Source organism: Schistocerca piceifrons, chromosome 8, assembly GCF_021461385.2.
Source record: "Schistocerca piceifrons isolate TAMUIC-IGC-003096 chromosome 8, iqSchPice1.1, whole genome shotgun sequence".
In the NCBI taxonomy this organism is placed as follows: Eukaryota; Metazoa; Arthropoda; class Insecta; order Orthoptera; family Acrididae; genus Schistocerca; species Schistocerca piceifrons.
This window is the reverse complement of record NC_060145.1, coordinates 303,022,223-303,037,413: the sequence shown is the minus strand read 5'-3', so window position 1 is coordinate 303,037,413 and position 15,191 is coordinate 303,022,223. Positions and strand designations below refer to the sequence as shown.

The following is a 15,191-nucleotide window of genomic DNA, read 5'->3' as shown; positions in this document are numbered from 1 at the left end:
GCCTCGTATCACTAGCAGTCGAGATGACAGACATCTTATCCGCTTGGCTGTAACGGATCGTGCAGTCACGTCCCAATCCCTGAGTCAACATATGGGGACGTTTGCAAGACAACAACCATCTGCACGAACAGTTCGACGACGTTTGCAGCAGCCTGGACTATCAGCTCGGAGACCATGGCTGCGATTACCCTTGAAGCTGCGTCACAGACAGGAGCGCCTGCGATGGTGTACTCAACGACTAACCTGGGTGCACGAATGGCATAATGTCACTTTTTCGGTGAATCCAGGTTCTGTTAACAGCATCATGATGATCGCATCCGCGTTTGGCGACATCGCGGTGAACGCACATTGGAAGCGTGTATTCGTCATCGCCGTACTGGCGTATCACCCGGCGTGATGGTATGGGGTGCCATTGGTTACACGTCTCGCTCACCTCTTGTTCGCATTGACGGCACTTTGAACGGTGGACGCTACATTTCAGATGTGTGACGACCCGTGGCTCTACCCTTCATTCGATCACTGCGAAACCCTACATTTCAACATAATAATAAACGACCGCATGTTGCAGATCCTGTACGAGCCTTTCTGGATACAGAAAATGTTCGACTGCTGCCCTGGCCAGCACATTCTCCAGATCTGTCACCAAATGAAAACCTCTGGTCAATGGTGGCCGAGCAACTGGCTTGTCACAATACGCCAGTCACTACTCTTGATGAACTGTGGTATCGTGTTGAAGCTGCATGGGCAGCTGTACCTGTATACGACATCCAAGCTCTGTTTGACTCAATGCCCAGGCGTATCAAGGCCGTTGTTACGGCCAGAGGTGGTTGTTCTGGATACTCATTTCTCAGGATCTATGCAATCAAATTACGTAAAATGAAATCACATGTCAGTTCTAGTACAATATATTTGTCCAATGGATACCCGTTTATCATCTGGATTTCTTCTTGGTGTAGCAATTTTAATGGCCAGTAGTGTACTTACATTTTTATTTCAAGATTGTGTTTTAAATGTATTTTGAAGGCTAGAACAATAAACTAAGTAAAATCACGTATGTAATAGGCTGTCCGTTTACATTTTCAATAAAAATCAAGCAGAATTAGGTTGAAAAATTATTCAGTTTGAAATAGTTTCCACAGTTCAAAATGGCTCTGAGCACTATCGGACTCAACTGCTGAGGTCATTATTCCCCTAGCACTTAGAACTAGTTAAACCTAACTAACCTAAGGACATCACAAACATCCATGCCCGAGGCGGGATTCGAACCTGCGACCGTAGCGGTCTTGCGGTTCCAGACTGCAGCGCCTTTAACCGCACGGCCACTTCGGCCGGCAGTTTCCACAGTCGCTTAGGACATAACGCATAATAGTCATATACACACTGTCAAGGAATTTAAATGTTAATATTGTATAACTTCTTTACACTTAGTAATAATAATAAACGTTTTAATCCAGGCACAAATTGGAACGCCTTAGAAGCTTTGAAGCTTTAGGTGCCATTGAAATATATGGTCTGAGGCACCGAGAATGCTCCAAAAAGTAGTTTAAGCCCCAAATTTGTCAACTTCTCCCTTTTACATTCCCGTGAGATGTATACTCGTCGGTCGTCCCCCCCCCCCCCCCCCCCCCCCCCGTCGTCTTGTGACGCCCCTGCATCAAACAGACATGTACCTTTTAAGAATTTAAAACTAATATAGGCGTAACACAGGTGCCATTGAATTGACCGTTTAGAGTTCAGTCTGCTTTCGGCCGGTGAGCGGCGAGGACGTCTTGTTTACGTCCCGCCCACAGAGTCACGAGCGCGCGTAGTTTGTTTACTTCCTCGCCGCACTAATACTCGCGTCCGTGAACATTGAGCATTGAGTGGCCATGGCTCATTCGTACAGAAAAGCTACCATCAAGATCAGCTTCCAGCCCGACTACGCACGACCACGAGCCTTTGAAGTCGAACGATTCATCCGTGACGAAGTTCAAATACCAACACAGCACATCATCGGTATTCACCTATCCATCACAAGTAGCGTCGTTTACGTCAAGATGGTCGATAACGAGTTATGTCACGCAGTTGTGAACAGATGCGCGAACACTCTCAAGTTCAAACACTCCGATGCTCACATCGGAGAGGTTACTGTTGACCATGCTGAACTAGGATTACGCACACTAAGAGTCTTCGAACTCCCTTTCGAAGTACCACCGGACGTCGTTACCTCAGCTTTCCGCCCTTATGGGACGGTAATTAGCCACGTGGCCAAAAAATGGAACACCTTCGAGACGTACCAGGTCCTCAACGGCGTCCGACAAGTGAAAATTGAATTAAAGAAACATGTGCCGTCCTACTTAGTCATAGGTGGCTGTCGAGCAATAGTAATGTACGACGGACAACCTCGTACTTGTTCTGGTTGCGGCCAGGAGGGTCATGTGCGCTCGGCGTGTATTCAACGTCGGGTTACACAACTTCCATTGCATGACACGACACCACCTCCTACGCTCACGGCCCTCCCCCGCAATTACGCAGAGGTGACACGGTCGACCGTCATGACAGACGACAACCCCCCCGGAAGACAGGAAGCGTTAGAATGCGCACCTGTCACCGGTCCTGGATTGACCAACACCATTACGGTGTCTGCAGAGGTTGAAGAACGCCGCCCATCGACTCCACATGAAGATTCGGACGAGAGAATGGAACTCGACGCTAGGGTTGTACCGACTTCTGCCTTTCTACCTGAGGGGGATGCTATACGGGAACCAGAAACTCTTTCGGACACAGAAACCCACGTCCGCAAACAAGGGTCACCGATAAAACATAAAAAGCGACGTCGCACACCCTCAGACGATTGCCTCCAGCGGACGTCTTCTCCACTTGACGACCGGACGGCCGATGAAACGACGAGGAAAATGGATGACACTTTGTCTGATTTTGACAAACCCGATTCCGCTCTCTCGGGCAAACGGATGGCCAGCACAGCGCCCGCCGTTGGTACACAACCGGAAACAACTGCGGATTCACCCTTAGTCACTCAGCCCACAAGTGTTCTAGCGCAGCCACCGTTAACTTACGGACCTTGGGCGGATGACATTGAAGACGATTCTATGGCCGCTGTGGTGGATGAGGAGAGGGGTCTCTCCTCCCACACCTCGGCCCCTCCCGAGTAGCAACAGATGACGGCGCGGACGCGGCCAGCAGATCACAGGCCCCACCTTTTACGGTGACACTGACGGCGGCCCCCACCGCAAGAGACGATCTAAAGACCTATCGCTTGACGACCATCAACATTAACACCATTCGGACACGTACGAAGTTGTCGCTGCTCCAAGACATGCTCAATGCAGTAGACGTTGACATTGTCTTTCTCCAAGGAGTCTTCGTCGCCGATTTCCCGGATATGTATGGTTATACGGCTCATGTGTCCCATGCCTCGTCAACTCACAGTGGAGTCGCAATTCTCCTCAGAGAGGGCCTCGAGGCGGACGAAGTCCGATATCTCCCCGACGCTAGAGGAATGGCCGTAACGGTGCAAGGCGTCCGGTTTATCAATGTGTACGCCCCTTCCGGAACGAATCACCGTCGTGACCGATCGCTCTTCTTCGCAGAAGGAATAGCACCGCTTTTTCAGGGCAGGCACAATGACTTGATATTAGGGGGCGATTTCAATTGCACCCAAGCACCTAAAGATCAGCTGCCACGCCATTCACCGTGCCCCGAACTTGGGACACTCATCGGCGATCTCCAGCTGGTCGATACATGGGAACATGTCCGAGGAAACAGACCGGGATACACCCATTTCACGATTCACTCGTCTAGTCGCATCGATAGGATTTACGTCTCCCGTTCTCTCGCGGCAACGGTGAGTGACGCGGAGGTGTGGCCAGTAGCCCTTTCTGATCACGAGGCCTATATATGTGCCGTCACCCTTCGTCGCCAATGGGTGTGGCGCAGCCGACATCCCTGGAAATTAAACCTTGCTCATCTCGCTTCTCCGGATTGTCGACGCGCCATCGAAGACACGTGGAGTTTGTGCGTCCGCCGCCTCCCAACGTATCCTACGTCGATTAGTCTGTGGTTAACCTGCGCCAAGCCGGCCCTACGGCGAACCTTTATTACGTATGGTCGTGAGACTGCTGCTTGGAGGCGGCAGACCCTTGATTTTTATTTCACCGCCCTTCGCGAATGCGCCTCCTTGCCACCCACAACGGAACGACAGTTGACAGTTCAGCGTGAGAAAGCACAGATCGTAGCCCATATGCGCCGACACCCCGAAGGGACGATCGTCCGAGCGCGAACACAAGACAGACTCGCAACGGAACGACCCACCATGTACCACGTCATCCGAGAACGTACACTGCGAAGACGGGCGCTGATACATGCCATCACCACTGAGGACGGCCGTCATCACACCACACAACGCGATAATGTTGCAGCCTTCTTCGACCATTACGCGCGACTTTATTCTGCTCAATGTTCCGACCCGACGACGGTGATAGCAGTCTCACAACTGGTTTACGGCATTGTCCCACAGGATTTACAAACTGAATTATTGAACGACATTACGGAAGACGAAGTTATCGACGCCATCGGTAAAGCAGCGGCGAATAAGTCTCCTGGCCCCGACGGGCTCCCTGTGGAGTTTTATAGAACTTTCCAGTATTTACTGGCTCCCAAGTTAACAGACATCTGTCGGGAGCTTATGTCCCCCGCGGTGCCGCTCCCTGCGACCTTTGTAGAAGGAATAATTATAACGGTTCACAAACCTAAAGGTGGGGCTCGAATACAAGATTACCGCCCGCTAACACTCGTCAACTGCGACATGAAGATATTCACCAGACTAGTAGCAAACCGTCTACGACCGACCCTACCTTACGTCATCTCGCCAGATCAGACTTCCCTAGGGGGTATTAACAACATCCACACAGCACTGTGTCGATACCGTGACTTAAAAGCCCTAGCCAGGGCACGCCGCATCCCGGGAGCGCTGGCATCACTAGATTTTAGCCAAGCTTTTGATCGAGTGGATCACGCGTACCTAACGTCCGTTCTCCAGCACATGCAGTACCCACAGCAATTCACAGACGTCGTGATGCGCCTCCTCCGAGGGGCGACCTCCAAAGTGCTCGTTAACGGGCGTCTCTCGCAGTCCCTCCCGATTTTCCTCTCCGTGCGTCAAGGCTGCCCCTTGTCGACGTTACTATATGCTCTGGCACTGGAACCGCTCCTCTGTGGCCTCCGTCAACGCCTCACCGGTCTTACCCTACGTGACGTCACATTTCGCTGTACGGCATATGCAGACGACCTGATTCTCGTGTACCGCAATCGCGACGATGTCAACAGAGCACTAGAATGGATTACCATGTACGGTGTGGCTTCCGGCAGCTGTCTCAACGTCGCCAAATCGGCCGCCGTGGCCATTGGAGACGGGTTGTCCCCACCGTGTGTCGAACCCCTACAGCTTCGTGGCACTATCAAATGTCTCGGAATAGAGTTTCACGACGTCATACGGCGCACTGCGGCTCTTAACTACCGCCGCTTATTACAACAAATTCGGGTCCAGATCTTCAACCTTCGTCTGCGGACCCTCGACATTCTCCAAAGGACACACTTCGTCAATGTTTACCTCGCATCGCGCCTTCCACACACAGCGCGTGTTCTTCCAATACCGTTACTGATGGCTCGACGTCTATTAGCGGCATTCGGAGCCTACGTCAGTACAGGCATGCTCTTCAAAGTCAGTTATGAGTCACTGACCCTTCCCCCAGAAAGGGGAGGTCTTGGTCTAGTCCATGTCCACGACAGAGCTGTGGCCCTGTATGTCAGCTCACACATCAAGCCGTGGCGCCACCATCCGGAAAGTTTGACAGGTTTGCTGTTGGAGTCCTTAGCTCCGCCCTCCCTTATGCCCCCACTGACGACGCAAGACATACCTCCAACCTTCTACTACTTCGGGAACTTTTGCATTGAACGCAGCTATGTCCGTATCGCAGTACCACCGACGAAACAGGCGTCGGCGCGGGATATATATCATGTCCTGCAGCAGAGGCGCCCACCAAACATCGTGGAGACCAAAAGCCCTCAGGTTAATTGGAAGGTGGTGTGGAAGACGATTCACGCGGTTCCACTGGACACAACCGTCCGATCCACATGGCACATCACAGTCAATGGTAAACAGATCACCCGATTACGCCTCCACAAGATAAACATGGCGGAATCGCCTCTCTGCGTAGACTGCGGGATAGCAGACACGGAGGAACACCGTCTCACATGTGGCGCGGCAGAAGACGTATGGCGCTTGGTGCGACAAATCTTGTCGTATTTCCTACGAGTGACTCCGGAACACATTACACCTCGGTTTCTACTATTTCCGGATCAACAGTATTTTCCGCGCGCCAAGACCAACGCTGTCACGTCGATCCGTGCGCATGCGGTACACTACTTATTTCACGATGGACCTAAAGATGTATTCGACTTTTGGAACTACCTACAAGAACGTCATTGCAAGATCGTACGGAACCCAAAATACAGACAGTATTTTTCTAATTACTAAGGGAGTGCCCTACGCGACTCTCCACGCAGCTGGATCATCAACAGGAAGGAGAAGATACCCATTGAGTGAGCTGACAAGACTAAGTTCGATTCTTGGTGGAATAAGGGGGCAACGGCCTTGCCGCCGTGGATACACCGGTTCCCGTGAGATCACCGAAGTTAAGTGCTGTCGGGCGTGGACGGCACTTGGATGGGTGACCATCCAGCCGCCATGCGCTGTTGCCATTTTTCGGGGTGCACTCAGCCTCGTGATGCCAATTGAGGAGCTACTCGACCGAATAGTAGCGGCTCCGGTCAAAAAAAACCATCATACCGACCGGGAGAGCGGTGTGCTGACCACATGCCCCTCCTATCCGCATCCTCATCTGAGGATGACACGGCGGTCGGATGGTCCCGATGGGCCACTTGAGGCCTGTACACGGAGTGCTTTGGTGGAATAACATGATATACGTGAAGACGTACCTGGATGATGAAGCGTAAGGAGAGTAGCGACACACCCTTCTGCATCCTGTATGAAGCACTTTTTTTTTCGTTTTCCCCATATACATTACCTCGGTGTAGGAACGTGCCGAGATATTGTTTTCTTTTTCTCAGAGCACGATGCGGTGCTAGATACATTATTTTTGTTGTGGTATAAAGTAAAACCACATTAAGAATGTATTAAAAACAGTAAATAATAGTAAATACAAAAATAATAATTCCCACAAAAGATTTCCCCTTCCCATCCCTGATTCCTTGATTCCTTGACGGACGAGGGGGACACTGTGACCTGGCCTCGGGTTACGACCCCTGATCGCTCTGCCTTCCCCGCCCTCCCCCACCTCCTTTAAAAAAAAAGAGTGTAATCAGTCATGAAACGGATCAGTGCGAGTTTATTTACAACTAGGAACAGGGGAAGTATAGGTTTTAATCGAAAAGTCCGCAGTCTGTTCCTAAGATATATCTGTCGCCAACTCCATCTAATATTATAGTGTCGAGCTTATACCTTAATCCTCCCATAATAGACTTAAGGTTTTGTAACAGCCGTTGATTGCATATTTGACAATTTTATCATTGTAATGACTGTCGAACAGGAAGACGTCTGTCGCTGATGTTTCATCAGCTTTTCCAGTAATCTATTCATCATCCCACATATAACATTCTACAGAGTGATTCAAAAAGAAAGAACATATTTCAGTTCTTTATTACAGACAAACTATGAAAGATAGAAACAAATTGCGCCGGAGGAAGGTTCAAAGTTTTATGTTCGCACAGACACAGAAAACGACTTTGTTTGCAGCAGAGTCTGTGCCTATCATACAAGCACACAAGCGTCTGTCATCACGGACTGAACAAGAATTTTGTCGTACTTGACTCACAGAATATACTATCAACTGTCTACATTCCAGGAATCTGAAGGGACAACAACGTTCGTCTTACAATAATGAAGATGAACATTCTCAGGATTCAGTCGCACCAATGTTTTTCAACAAATGTCGACCACTTCGCAATAATGCAACATTCAAGAGACACTTACCCCCAACTGTAGTACACCCGACAACATCTGTGATCTTAAGTTGAAGGCATATAGCCCACGGAAAAAGGAGGAGAGAAGCACGCTAGCAAAGAGCCATCAGTAGTATCAGGGCTGCAACGAGAGGATGGCGAGATAGGCCCCCGTCAAGAGCACAAACGCAAAGGGGGCGCAAAAAAGGGCAAAAAAAGAAATGCAAAGAATGCCGATTTAAGAACTAACCGGGAGAGGTAGATTTGTTTTCCTACCCCTCGTGTTCCAACCTGCCTACAAGGAGAATTCTTTCCCTTGGCCCACGAGTGCAAATGCCCGTCGTGATTGGCATTTCATCCAACTAGTGTGTTAAAGGGACAGCTACTAACGAACATAAGTTTACTACTAACGTGGCTTACGTGGAAACAGTGCGCTTGATTCACCCAGTTGCCGTTGACGCAGCTCAGTGGAGCTCTTGCTGCTGTTTCCTACGCCATCGTATGATCTCAAAGATCGGCTACCGGATGCCGAGATATACACGGTAGTCACCAGCTGATACAATTAGTGTCAGGTGCTCTCACAGTGTAGGTCATGGCGCAGGAGACTTCCTACCGTCCAATGTCCAATTTTTGTATCGCTGTCTTGTTTGGATTTAGGAAACCAAACGAAGAATACGTTTGCCGATGCCAAGTCTGGCGAGCCGCTTGAGTTTTCCGCACGCGACATTCTGACAGGCTAACTTCAATGAAAATTGACTCGGAAACGACACAAGTTGGCGAATTTTTCCTCAACAGTTATTTCTCAGTACATCTTACTCTACAACATCCTTATAAACTTTTCAGTATCTTTCTTATCACTCTATATATGGTATTTGATCGAAAGTTTCCAATTTTTTCGCGCGTCTGTCGACTGAAGGCTGCACGAAGACTTTTTGAGCTACAGTGCTTCATAGTATTTAAATAGGACAAGTTCAAAATGGTTCAAAAGGCTCTGAGCACTATGTGCCTTAACTTCTGAGGTCATCAGTCGCCTAGAACTTAGAACTAATCAAACCCAACCAACCCAAGGACATCACACACATCCATGCCCGAGGCAGGATTCGAACCTGCGACCGCAGCGGGCGCTCGACTCCAGACTGCAGCGCCTAAAACCGCACGGCCAATAGTTAAAGTGAAACGGGAAACTGATCCCACGCATATCGTAACAATTCATCTGACCTTAATTTCCCATCAGGAAACGACTTAAATGAAAGCTCATAAAATGGTTTAAATGGCTCTTAGCGCTATGGTACTTAACGGCTGAGGTCATCAGTGCCCTAGAACTCAGAACTACTTAAACCTAACTAACCTAAGGACATCACATACATCCATGCTCGAGTCAGGATTCGAACCTCCGACCGTAGCGGTCGCGCGGTTCCAGACTGTTGCGCCTAGAACCGCTCTGCCACTCCGGCCGGCTTAAATGAAAGCTCTGTGCATCTGATTTTGGTGTCAGGTGAGTATGAATATTGATACATCGGATCTGGTTAACAACATAGCTAAATTGTGATTCCAGTTAAAAGAGCTGGTAAAGAGCATTTGGACATATTAATTTTTGTTTTCGAAGTATGGGTTAAGAGGTACATAGCAAAACATCTAAACAGCTCTGAACCGCTTACAACAATGAAAGTGATGGCAGCGTTTTGTGATCCCAGTTTCAATAAATTGAAGATCATACAATAACTACTTATGCCGCGTGGGATTAGCCGAGCGGTCTGAGGCGCTGCAGTCATGGACAGTGCGGCTGGTCCCGGCGGAGGTTCGAGTCCTCCCTCGGGCATGGGTGGGTGTTTGTCCTTAGTATAATGTAGGTTAAGTAGTGTGTAAGCTTAGAGACTGATGACCTAAGCAGTTAAATCCCATAAGATTTCACACACATTTGAACAATAAGTACTTATGATCGAATATGGGTGACAGCAGACTGTCAAATGTAGCTGTCTTATCGACAGACCACAGGACAGCTGCTGAACTTTGCGTCCACGTCATATTCATAGAATTTGTTTCGATTAAAGCGAGGAAATACAAAGAGAAATTGTAATAATAACACCATTCCTGGAAATATTTATTTTCTGATCAGTTAACCATATACCGCTTTCTTTTATTTCTATGTAATAATTTATGCACTCTTCGTAGTTTATGAGGAGCAAATAAAAACGGTTCTCTATTGCACATCATACTGGTAGCAGTGTACAATAATTGCTATAAATAACAAGATAAAGATTTTGTCTACATTTAAATGTTGTTTTAAAAGTTTATACAGTTTGAAATGCGTTTATTAAAATGATATATTTAATTTGTTGTATGCACAATCTTTCATCATTATATTCGTTTAAGAAATATTTTTCAATAATGCTTTATTTTTACTAAACCAACTTACAGAATTAGAAAATTTGGTAAATCTACGTAGAAAACGTTGCATAAAAGTTGTTTAAGAGCTTGAGGAAACCACATTTGGATGTTATACCATTAGACTCATTGTTAACTAGGTACAACCTTTGAATACTTTAATGTGCTATCATAGTCCCCCACCCCTTTCATCATGAATATTTATTGGCATTGACTGGATGATATCTAACGGCAATGTAAACGATGCACTGCTGTACTTTCATCGTGGGAGTTTCTGCGCTGTTGTCTAAGGGAGACCGCAGCTAATTGGTATAGATTTCGGTTTCTGGTTTTTCTATTGTTTTGTGTTATACTTGGGAAGATTCTGGTGAGTTTTGACTACAAATTCATGTATTCCCCATTATTTAAATACATCTTTAGATGATCCCAAAAGCCGGCCGCTCTGGCCGGGCGGTTCTAGGCGCTTCAGTCCTGAACCACGCAGCTGCTACGGTCGCAGGTTCGAATCCTGCTCCGGGCATGGATGTGTGCGATGTCCTTAGGTTAGTTAGGTTTACGTAGTTCTAAGTCTAGGGGACTGATGACCTCAGATGTTAAGTCCCATAGTGCTTAGAACCATTTGATACCAAAAACGCTTTTCCCAAAAGCTTGCTAATACGCCAACTAACCCCGGATGCGGCGCTAGCTGGCATTCCCAAAGAGGCGACCAGGCATAATCTGATATGCATAGTGTTACGTAGGCAGAACATAGCAGTTTTTGAGAAAAACATTTCATTTTATCGAACGTGAGGTAACTTTATTTTCGAAGAATAAATTGTTTCATAAATTCGTTCTTTGTGTGAAAAAATAACGCTTGAAAAAAAAAATCAGCTCAAATGTATAAACAGCAGTATGAACTTAAACGTTGAACAAACAATGAATTCTTCAAAAATAAAAAAATGGTGATTATTATTGTAGCTGCCTACAGTTATTCAAATAGAATTAGCTTAATGTTTTAAATCAAACACAAGTGTAGGGTTTGAGAGTTCGTTTATTTAAACAAGTGGGTTCAATTTTCACACAATTTTACTTCGGTTGTATTCATCTGGATCATCATCGCCAGGCCATCTATAGTTATTTTCCCCTTTTGGCCAAACTGGACACGTGAATCTCATTGCCATCGGTTTTGCCAATCTTCAGACTTACAGGCGGGGATAGTACTTCACAAAGAGAAAGTCATTCTCGTACATAGAGACCAGGGCGATCAGGAGACGCTCGAGATTGCGAGGGATTAGCTGCCGCACTTGCTCGATGTGACATGTTGGTGTATTTTTACAGTCCCCAGAGTACGTGGGAACAGTCGAATGAAAACTCTCACCATCGTCTCGCCTTGTTACGAGGCTGAGTGTGAGAGCTCTTCGCCAATGAGAAGTTTTTTTGCCTCTGAAGTATCATCGAGGCAGTCCAAGCTGTGGTCACTTTTGGCATAGCTAATGTCTCACATGCAGTGATCCGTATTTTAGAAACAAATCCAAATCGACGTTTTCTGGGAAGCTTTTTCTTCTTCGACTTGTCAACCATAACCCTGTCACACTTCTTGACATTAATGGTCTTTTTCTTCTTATTGGCCTTTCAACACGACTCTCTCTTTGATGGAAGTGTCTGTTAGAATAATTGTAAACCGTCATTTTTGGCTGCGGTTCGATTGCTAGCACGGAACGACTATGGGAAAGAGCGAATTTCTTCTAGGATGATATGTATGTATTCCTTTTTTTTTTTACAGAAAGTGTTGTTTTTTAAATGAAAATAATGTAGGGTTTGTTGCGATAGGTGTGGAAGCGAGTTGTCGTGGGTATGGCGGCCAGGTAGCCGCCCGGCGATATCAAAAATTAAATGGACACCGCAAATCCCAAACGTTAGAAAAAAACCAGATGGCAGTTATAAGAATCGAGGGACATTAAAGGGAAGTAGTGGTTGGGAAGGGAGTGAGACAGGCTTGTAGCCTCTCCCCGATGTTATTCAATCTGTATATTTAGCAAGCAGTAAAGGAAAGAAAAGAAAGTTTATGAGTAGGTATTAAAATTCTTGGAGAAGAAATTAAAACTCTGAGGTTCGCCGATGACATTGTAATTCTGTCAGAGACAGCAAAGGACTTGGAAGAGCAGTTGAACGGAATGGACAGTGTCTTGAAAGGGGGATATAAGATGAACATCAACAAAAGCAAAAAGAGGATAATGGAATGGATTCGACTTAAGTCAGGTGATGCTGAGGGAATTAGATTAGGAAATGAGACACTTAAAGTAGTAAAGGAGTTTCGCTATTTGGGGATCAAAATAACTGATGAAAGCGTTTCTGAAGATGAGAAATTCGTTAACATCGCGTATAGATTTAAGTGTCAGGAAGTCGTTTCTAAAAGTATTTGTATGGAGTGTAGCCATGTATGGAAGTGAAACATGGACGATAAATATTTTGGACAAGAAGAGAATAGAAGCTTTCGAAATGTGGTGCTGCAGAAGAATGCTGAAGGTTACATAGATAGATCACACAACTAATTAGGAGGTATTGAATAGAATTGGGGAGAAGAGGAGTTTGTGGCACTACTTGACTAGAAGAAGGGATCGGTTGGTAGGACATGTTCTGAGGCATATAGGGATCACCAATTTAGTATTGGAGAGCAGCGTGGAGGGTAAAAATCGTAGAGGGATACCAAGAGATGAATACACTAAACAGATTCAGAAGGATGTAGGTTGCAGTAGGTACTGGGAGATGAAGAATCTTGCACAGGATAGAGTAGCATGGAGAGTTGCATCAAACCAGTCTCTGGACTGAAGACCACAACAACAACAGAAAAAATAAGGTTGTCATACAAGTATGCAATCACAGTTAGCCGCTCTTTCTAAAACGGCCATCAGCAGGGCGTAAAGCCAATCTGCAGGTTTGTCAGAATAAAAAAAATTAACGATGAAAAATTCTATTCACCTGTCGGTAAAACGATGAGACACGAGTCCTTCCCTCATGACGCTTCCGTGCAGACAAGTTACAGTGGATGGTGTTTCATTATATGCACTGTCCACTAGCACTACGACGGCGCCCTTGCTCCACCGCGTCAGGAAACAGAAGCTTTGTGTAAGTATACCCTTATTCTAACCAACCCCAGTCTCTCCTACGGTATAGGCGTTAGTGTCCTCGCAGCTTGTTAGTGCGGCTTAGTATCAGCAGTTCGTTTAGATCAACTATTGTTTTCATGTGAGTGGTACAATGAAAGAACAACTACCATTGTGCAAGAGACTACGCGAAGTGAGACGCTGTTCCGTACTGATATCGCCACTATCCTCGCGTCAGAAACTGAAAAAGCTTACAAAATAAATATCGACACTTACTAGATTGCAACCAAAGCACGTAAGAGGGCGTGTTGAATTGTTAATGCCACCGAATTTTTTCGTGAAAACATTTTAACGTTTTTTAAATGATACAAACGTTATTAACATCTTTATTCTTCATATCTACATATTTGCAGCCCTCCACCGCTGGTAGAGGGATCCCAGTTTTAGCGCGTAGCACAACGGTGTGTAATGTACGAGGGTCACTCCAAAAGAAATGCACATTATTTTTGTAAAAATACAGTTTTCATTCTGCATGTGTGAAAGTTTTACAGTGTGTAGATACATCCTTCCCGCTTGCTTTGAAACTTAATTCAACCTGTTCCCGTGAGTGGCGCCATCACATCATGTCTTCAAGATGGCTGCTACACTTGACGTTCGTCAGAAGCAATGTGCTGCCATAGAATTCCTGTGCTGTGAAAACGAGACAGTGGGAAACATCAACAAGAGGTTAAAAAAAGTGTATGGATATGCTGCTGTCGATCGCTGTACAGTTAGTCGGTGGGCAAGCAGGTTACGTGATGAAAGCGGGCACGGCAATATTGAGGATTCTCCTCGCAGCGGCAGGCCTCGTACTGCACACACTCCAGACAATGTACAGAGAGTTAACGAATTGGTGACTGCTGACAGATGCATCACAATAAACGAATTGTCACGCTACATTGGGATAGGGTAAGGATGTGTTTGCAGAATACTGAAAGTGTAGTGCCAGGTTGGTTCCCAGGATGTGGACAGTGGCTCACAAAGAAACAATAAAAACGGTACGCAGCGAACTTTTGGAACAGTACGACAATGGTGGATATGAATTTCTTGGAAGAATTGTGACAGGTGATGAAACATGGCTCCATCATTTTTCACCAGAGACAAAGAGGCAATCAATGGATTGACATCATGCAAATTCACTCAAGAAAAAAAATCAAAACAACACCTTCTGCTGGAAAAGTTATGGCTACGGTATTTTTCGATTCCGAAGGACTCTTGCTTGTGGACATCATGCCAAGTGGAACCACCATAAATTCTGATGCATATGTGATGACACTGTAGAAACTTCAAGCTCGACTGAGTCGTGTTCGACCACATCGACAAAAGCAGGATGTTTTGCTGTTGCACAACAATGCAAGGCCACATGTCAGTCAACAAACCATGGAAGCGACCACAAATCTCGGATGGACAACACTGAAACACCCGCCTTACAGTCCTAACCTGGCTCCATGTGACTATGATCCCTTCGGGAAACTGAAAGACTCTCTTCGTGGAACAAGGTTTGAAGATGATGACTCTCTACTGCACGCTGCCAAACAGTGACTCCAACAGGTTGGTCCAGAATTTTACCGTGCGGATATGCAGACGCTGGTTCCCAGATGGCGTAAGGCAGTTGAGAGGAATGGAAATTGTGTGGAGGAATGAAAATATTGTTCCTAAAGGATG

The 15,191-nt window shown here is 46.4% G+C and overlaps 1 protein-coding gene across 1 annotated transcript in view; it reads left to right on the top strand.

Annotated features, from left to right (window-relative positions):
* The window catches only part of LOC124712287 (radial spoke head protein 3 homolog), a 465,651-nt gene that overhangs the window by 47,524 nt on the left and 402,936 nt on the right, over positions 1–15,191 (top strand). The window lies entirely within an intron of this gene.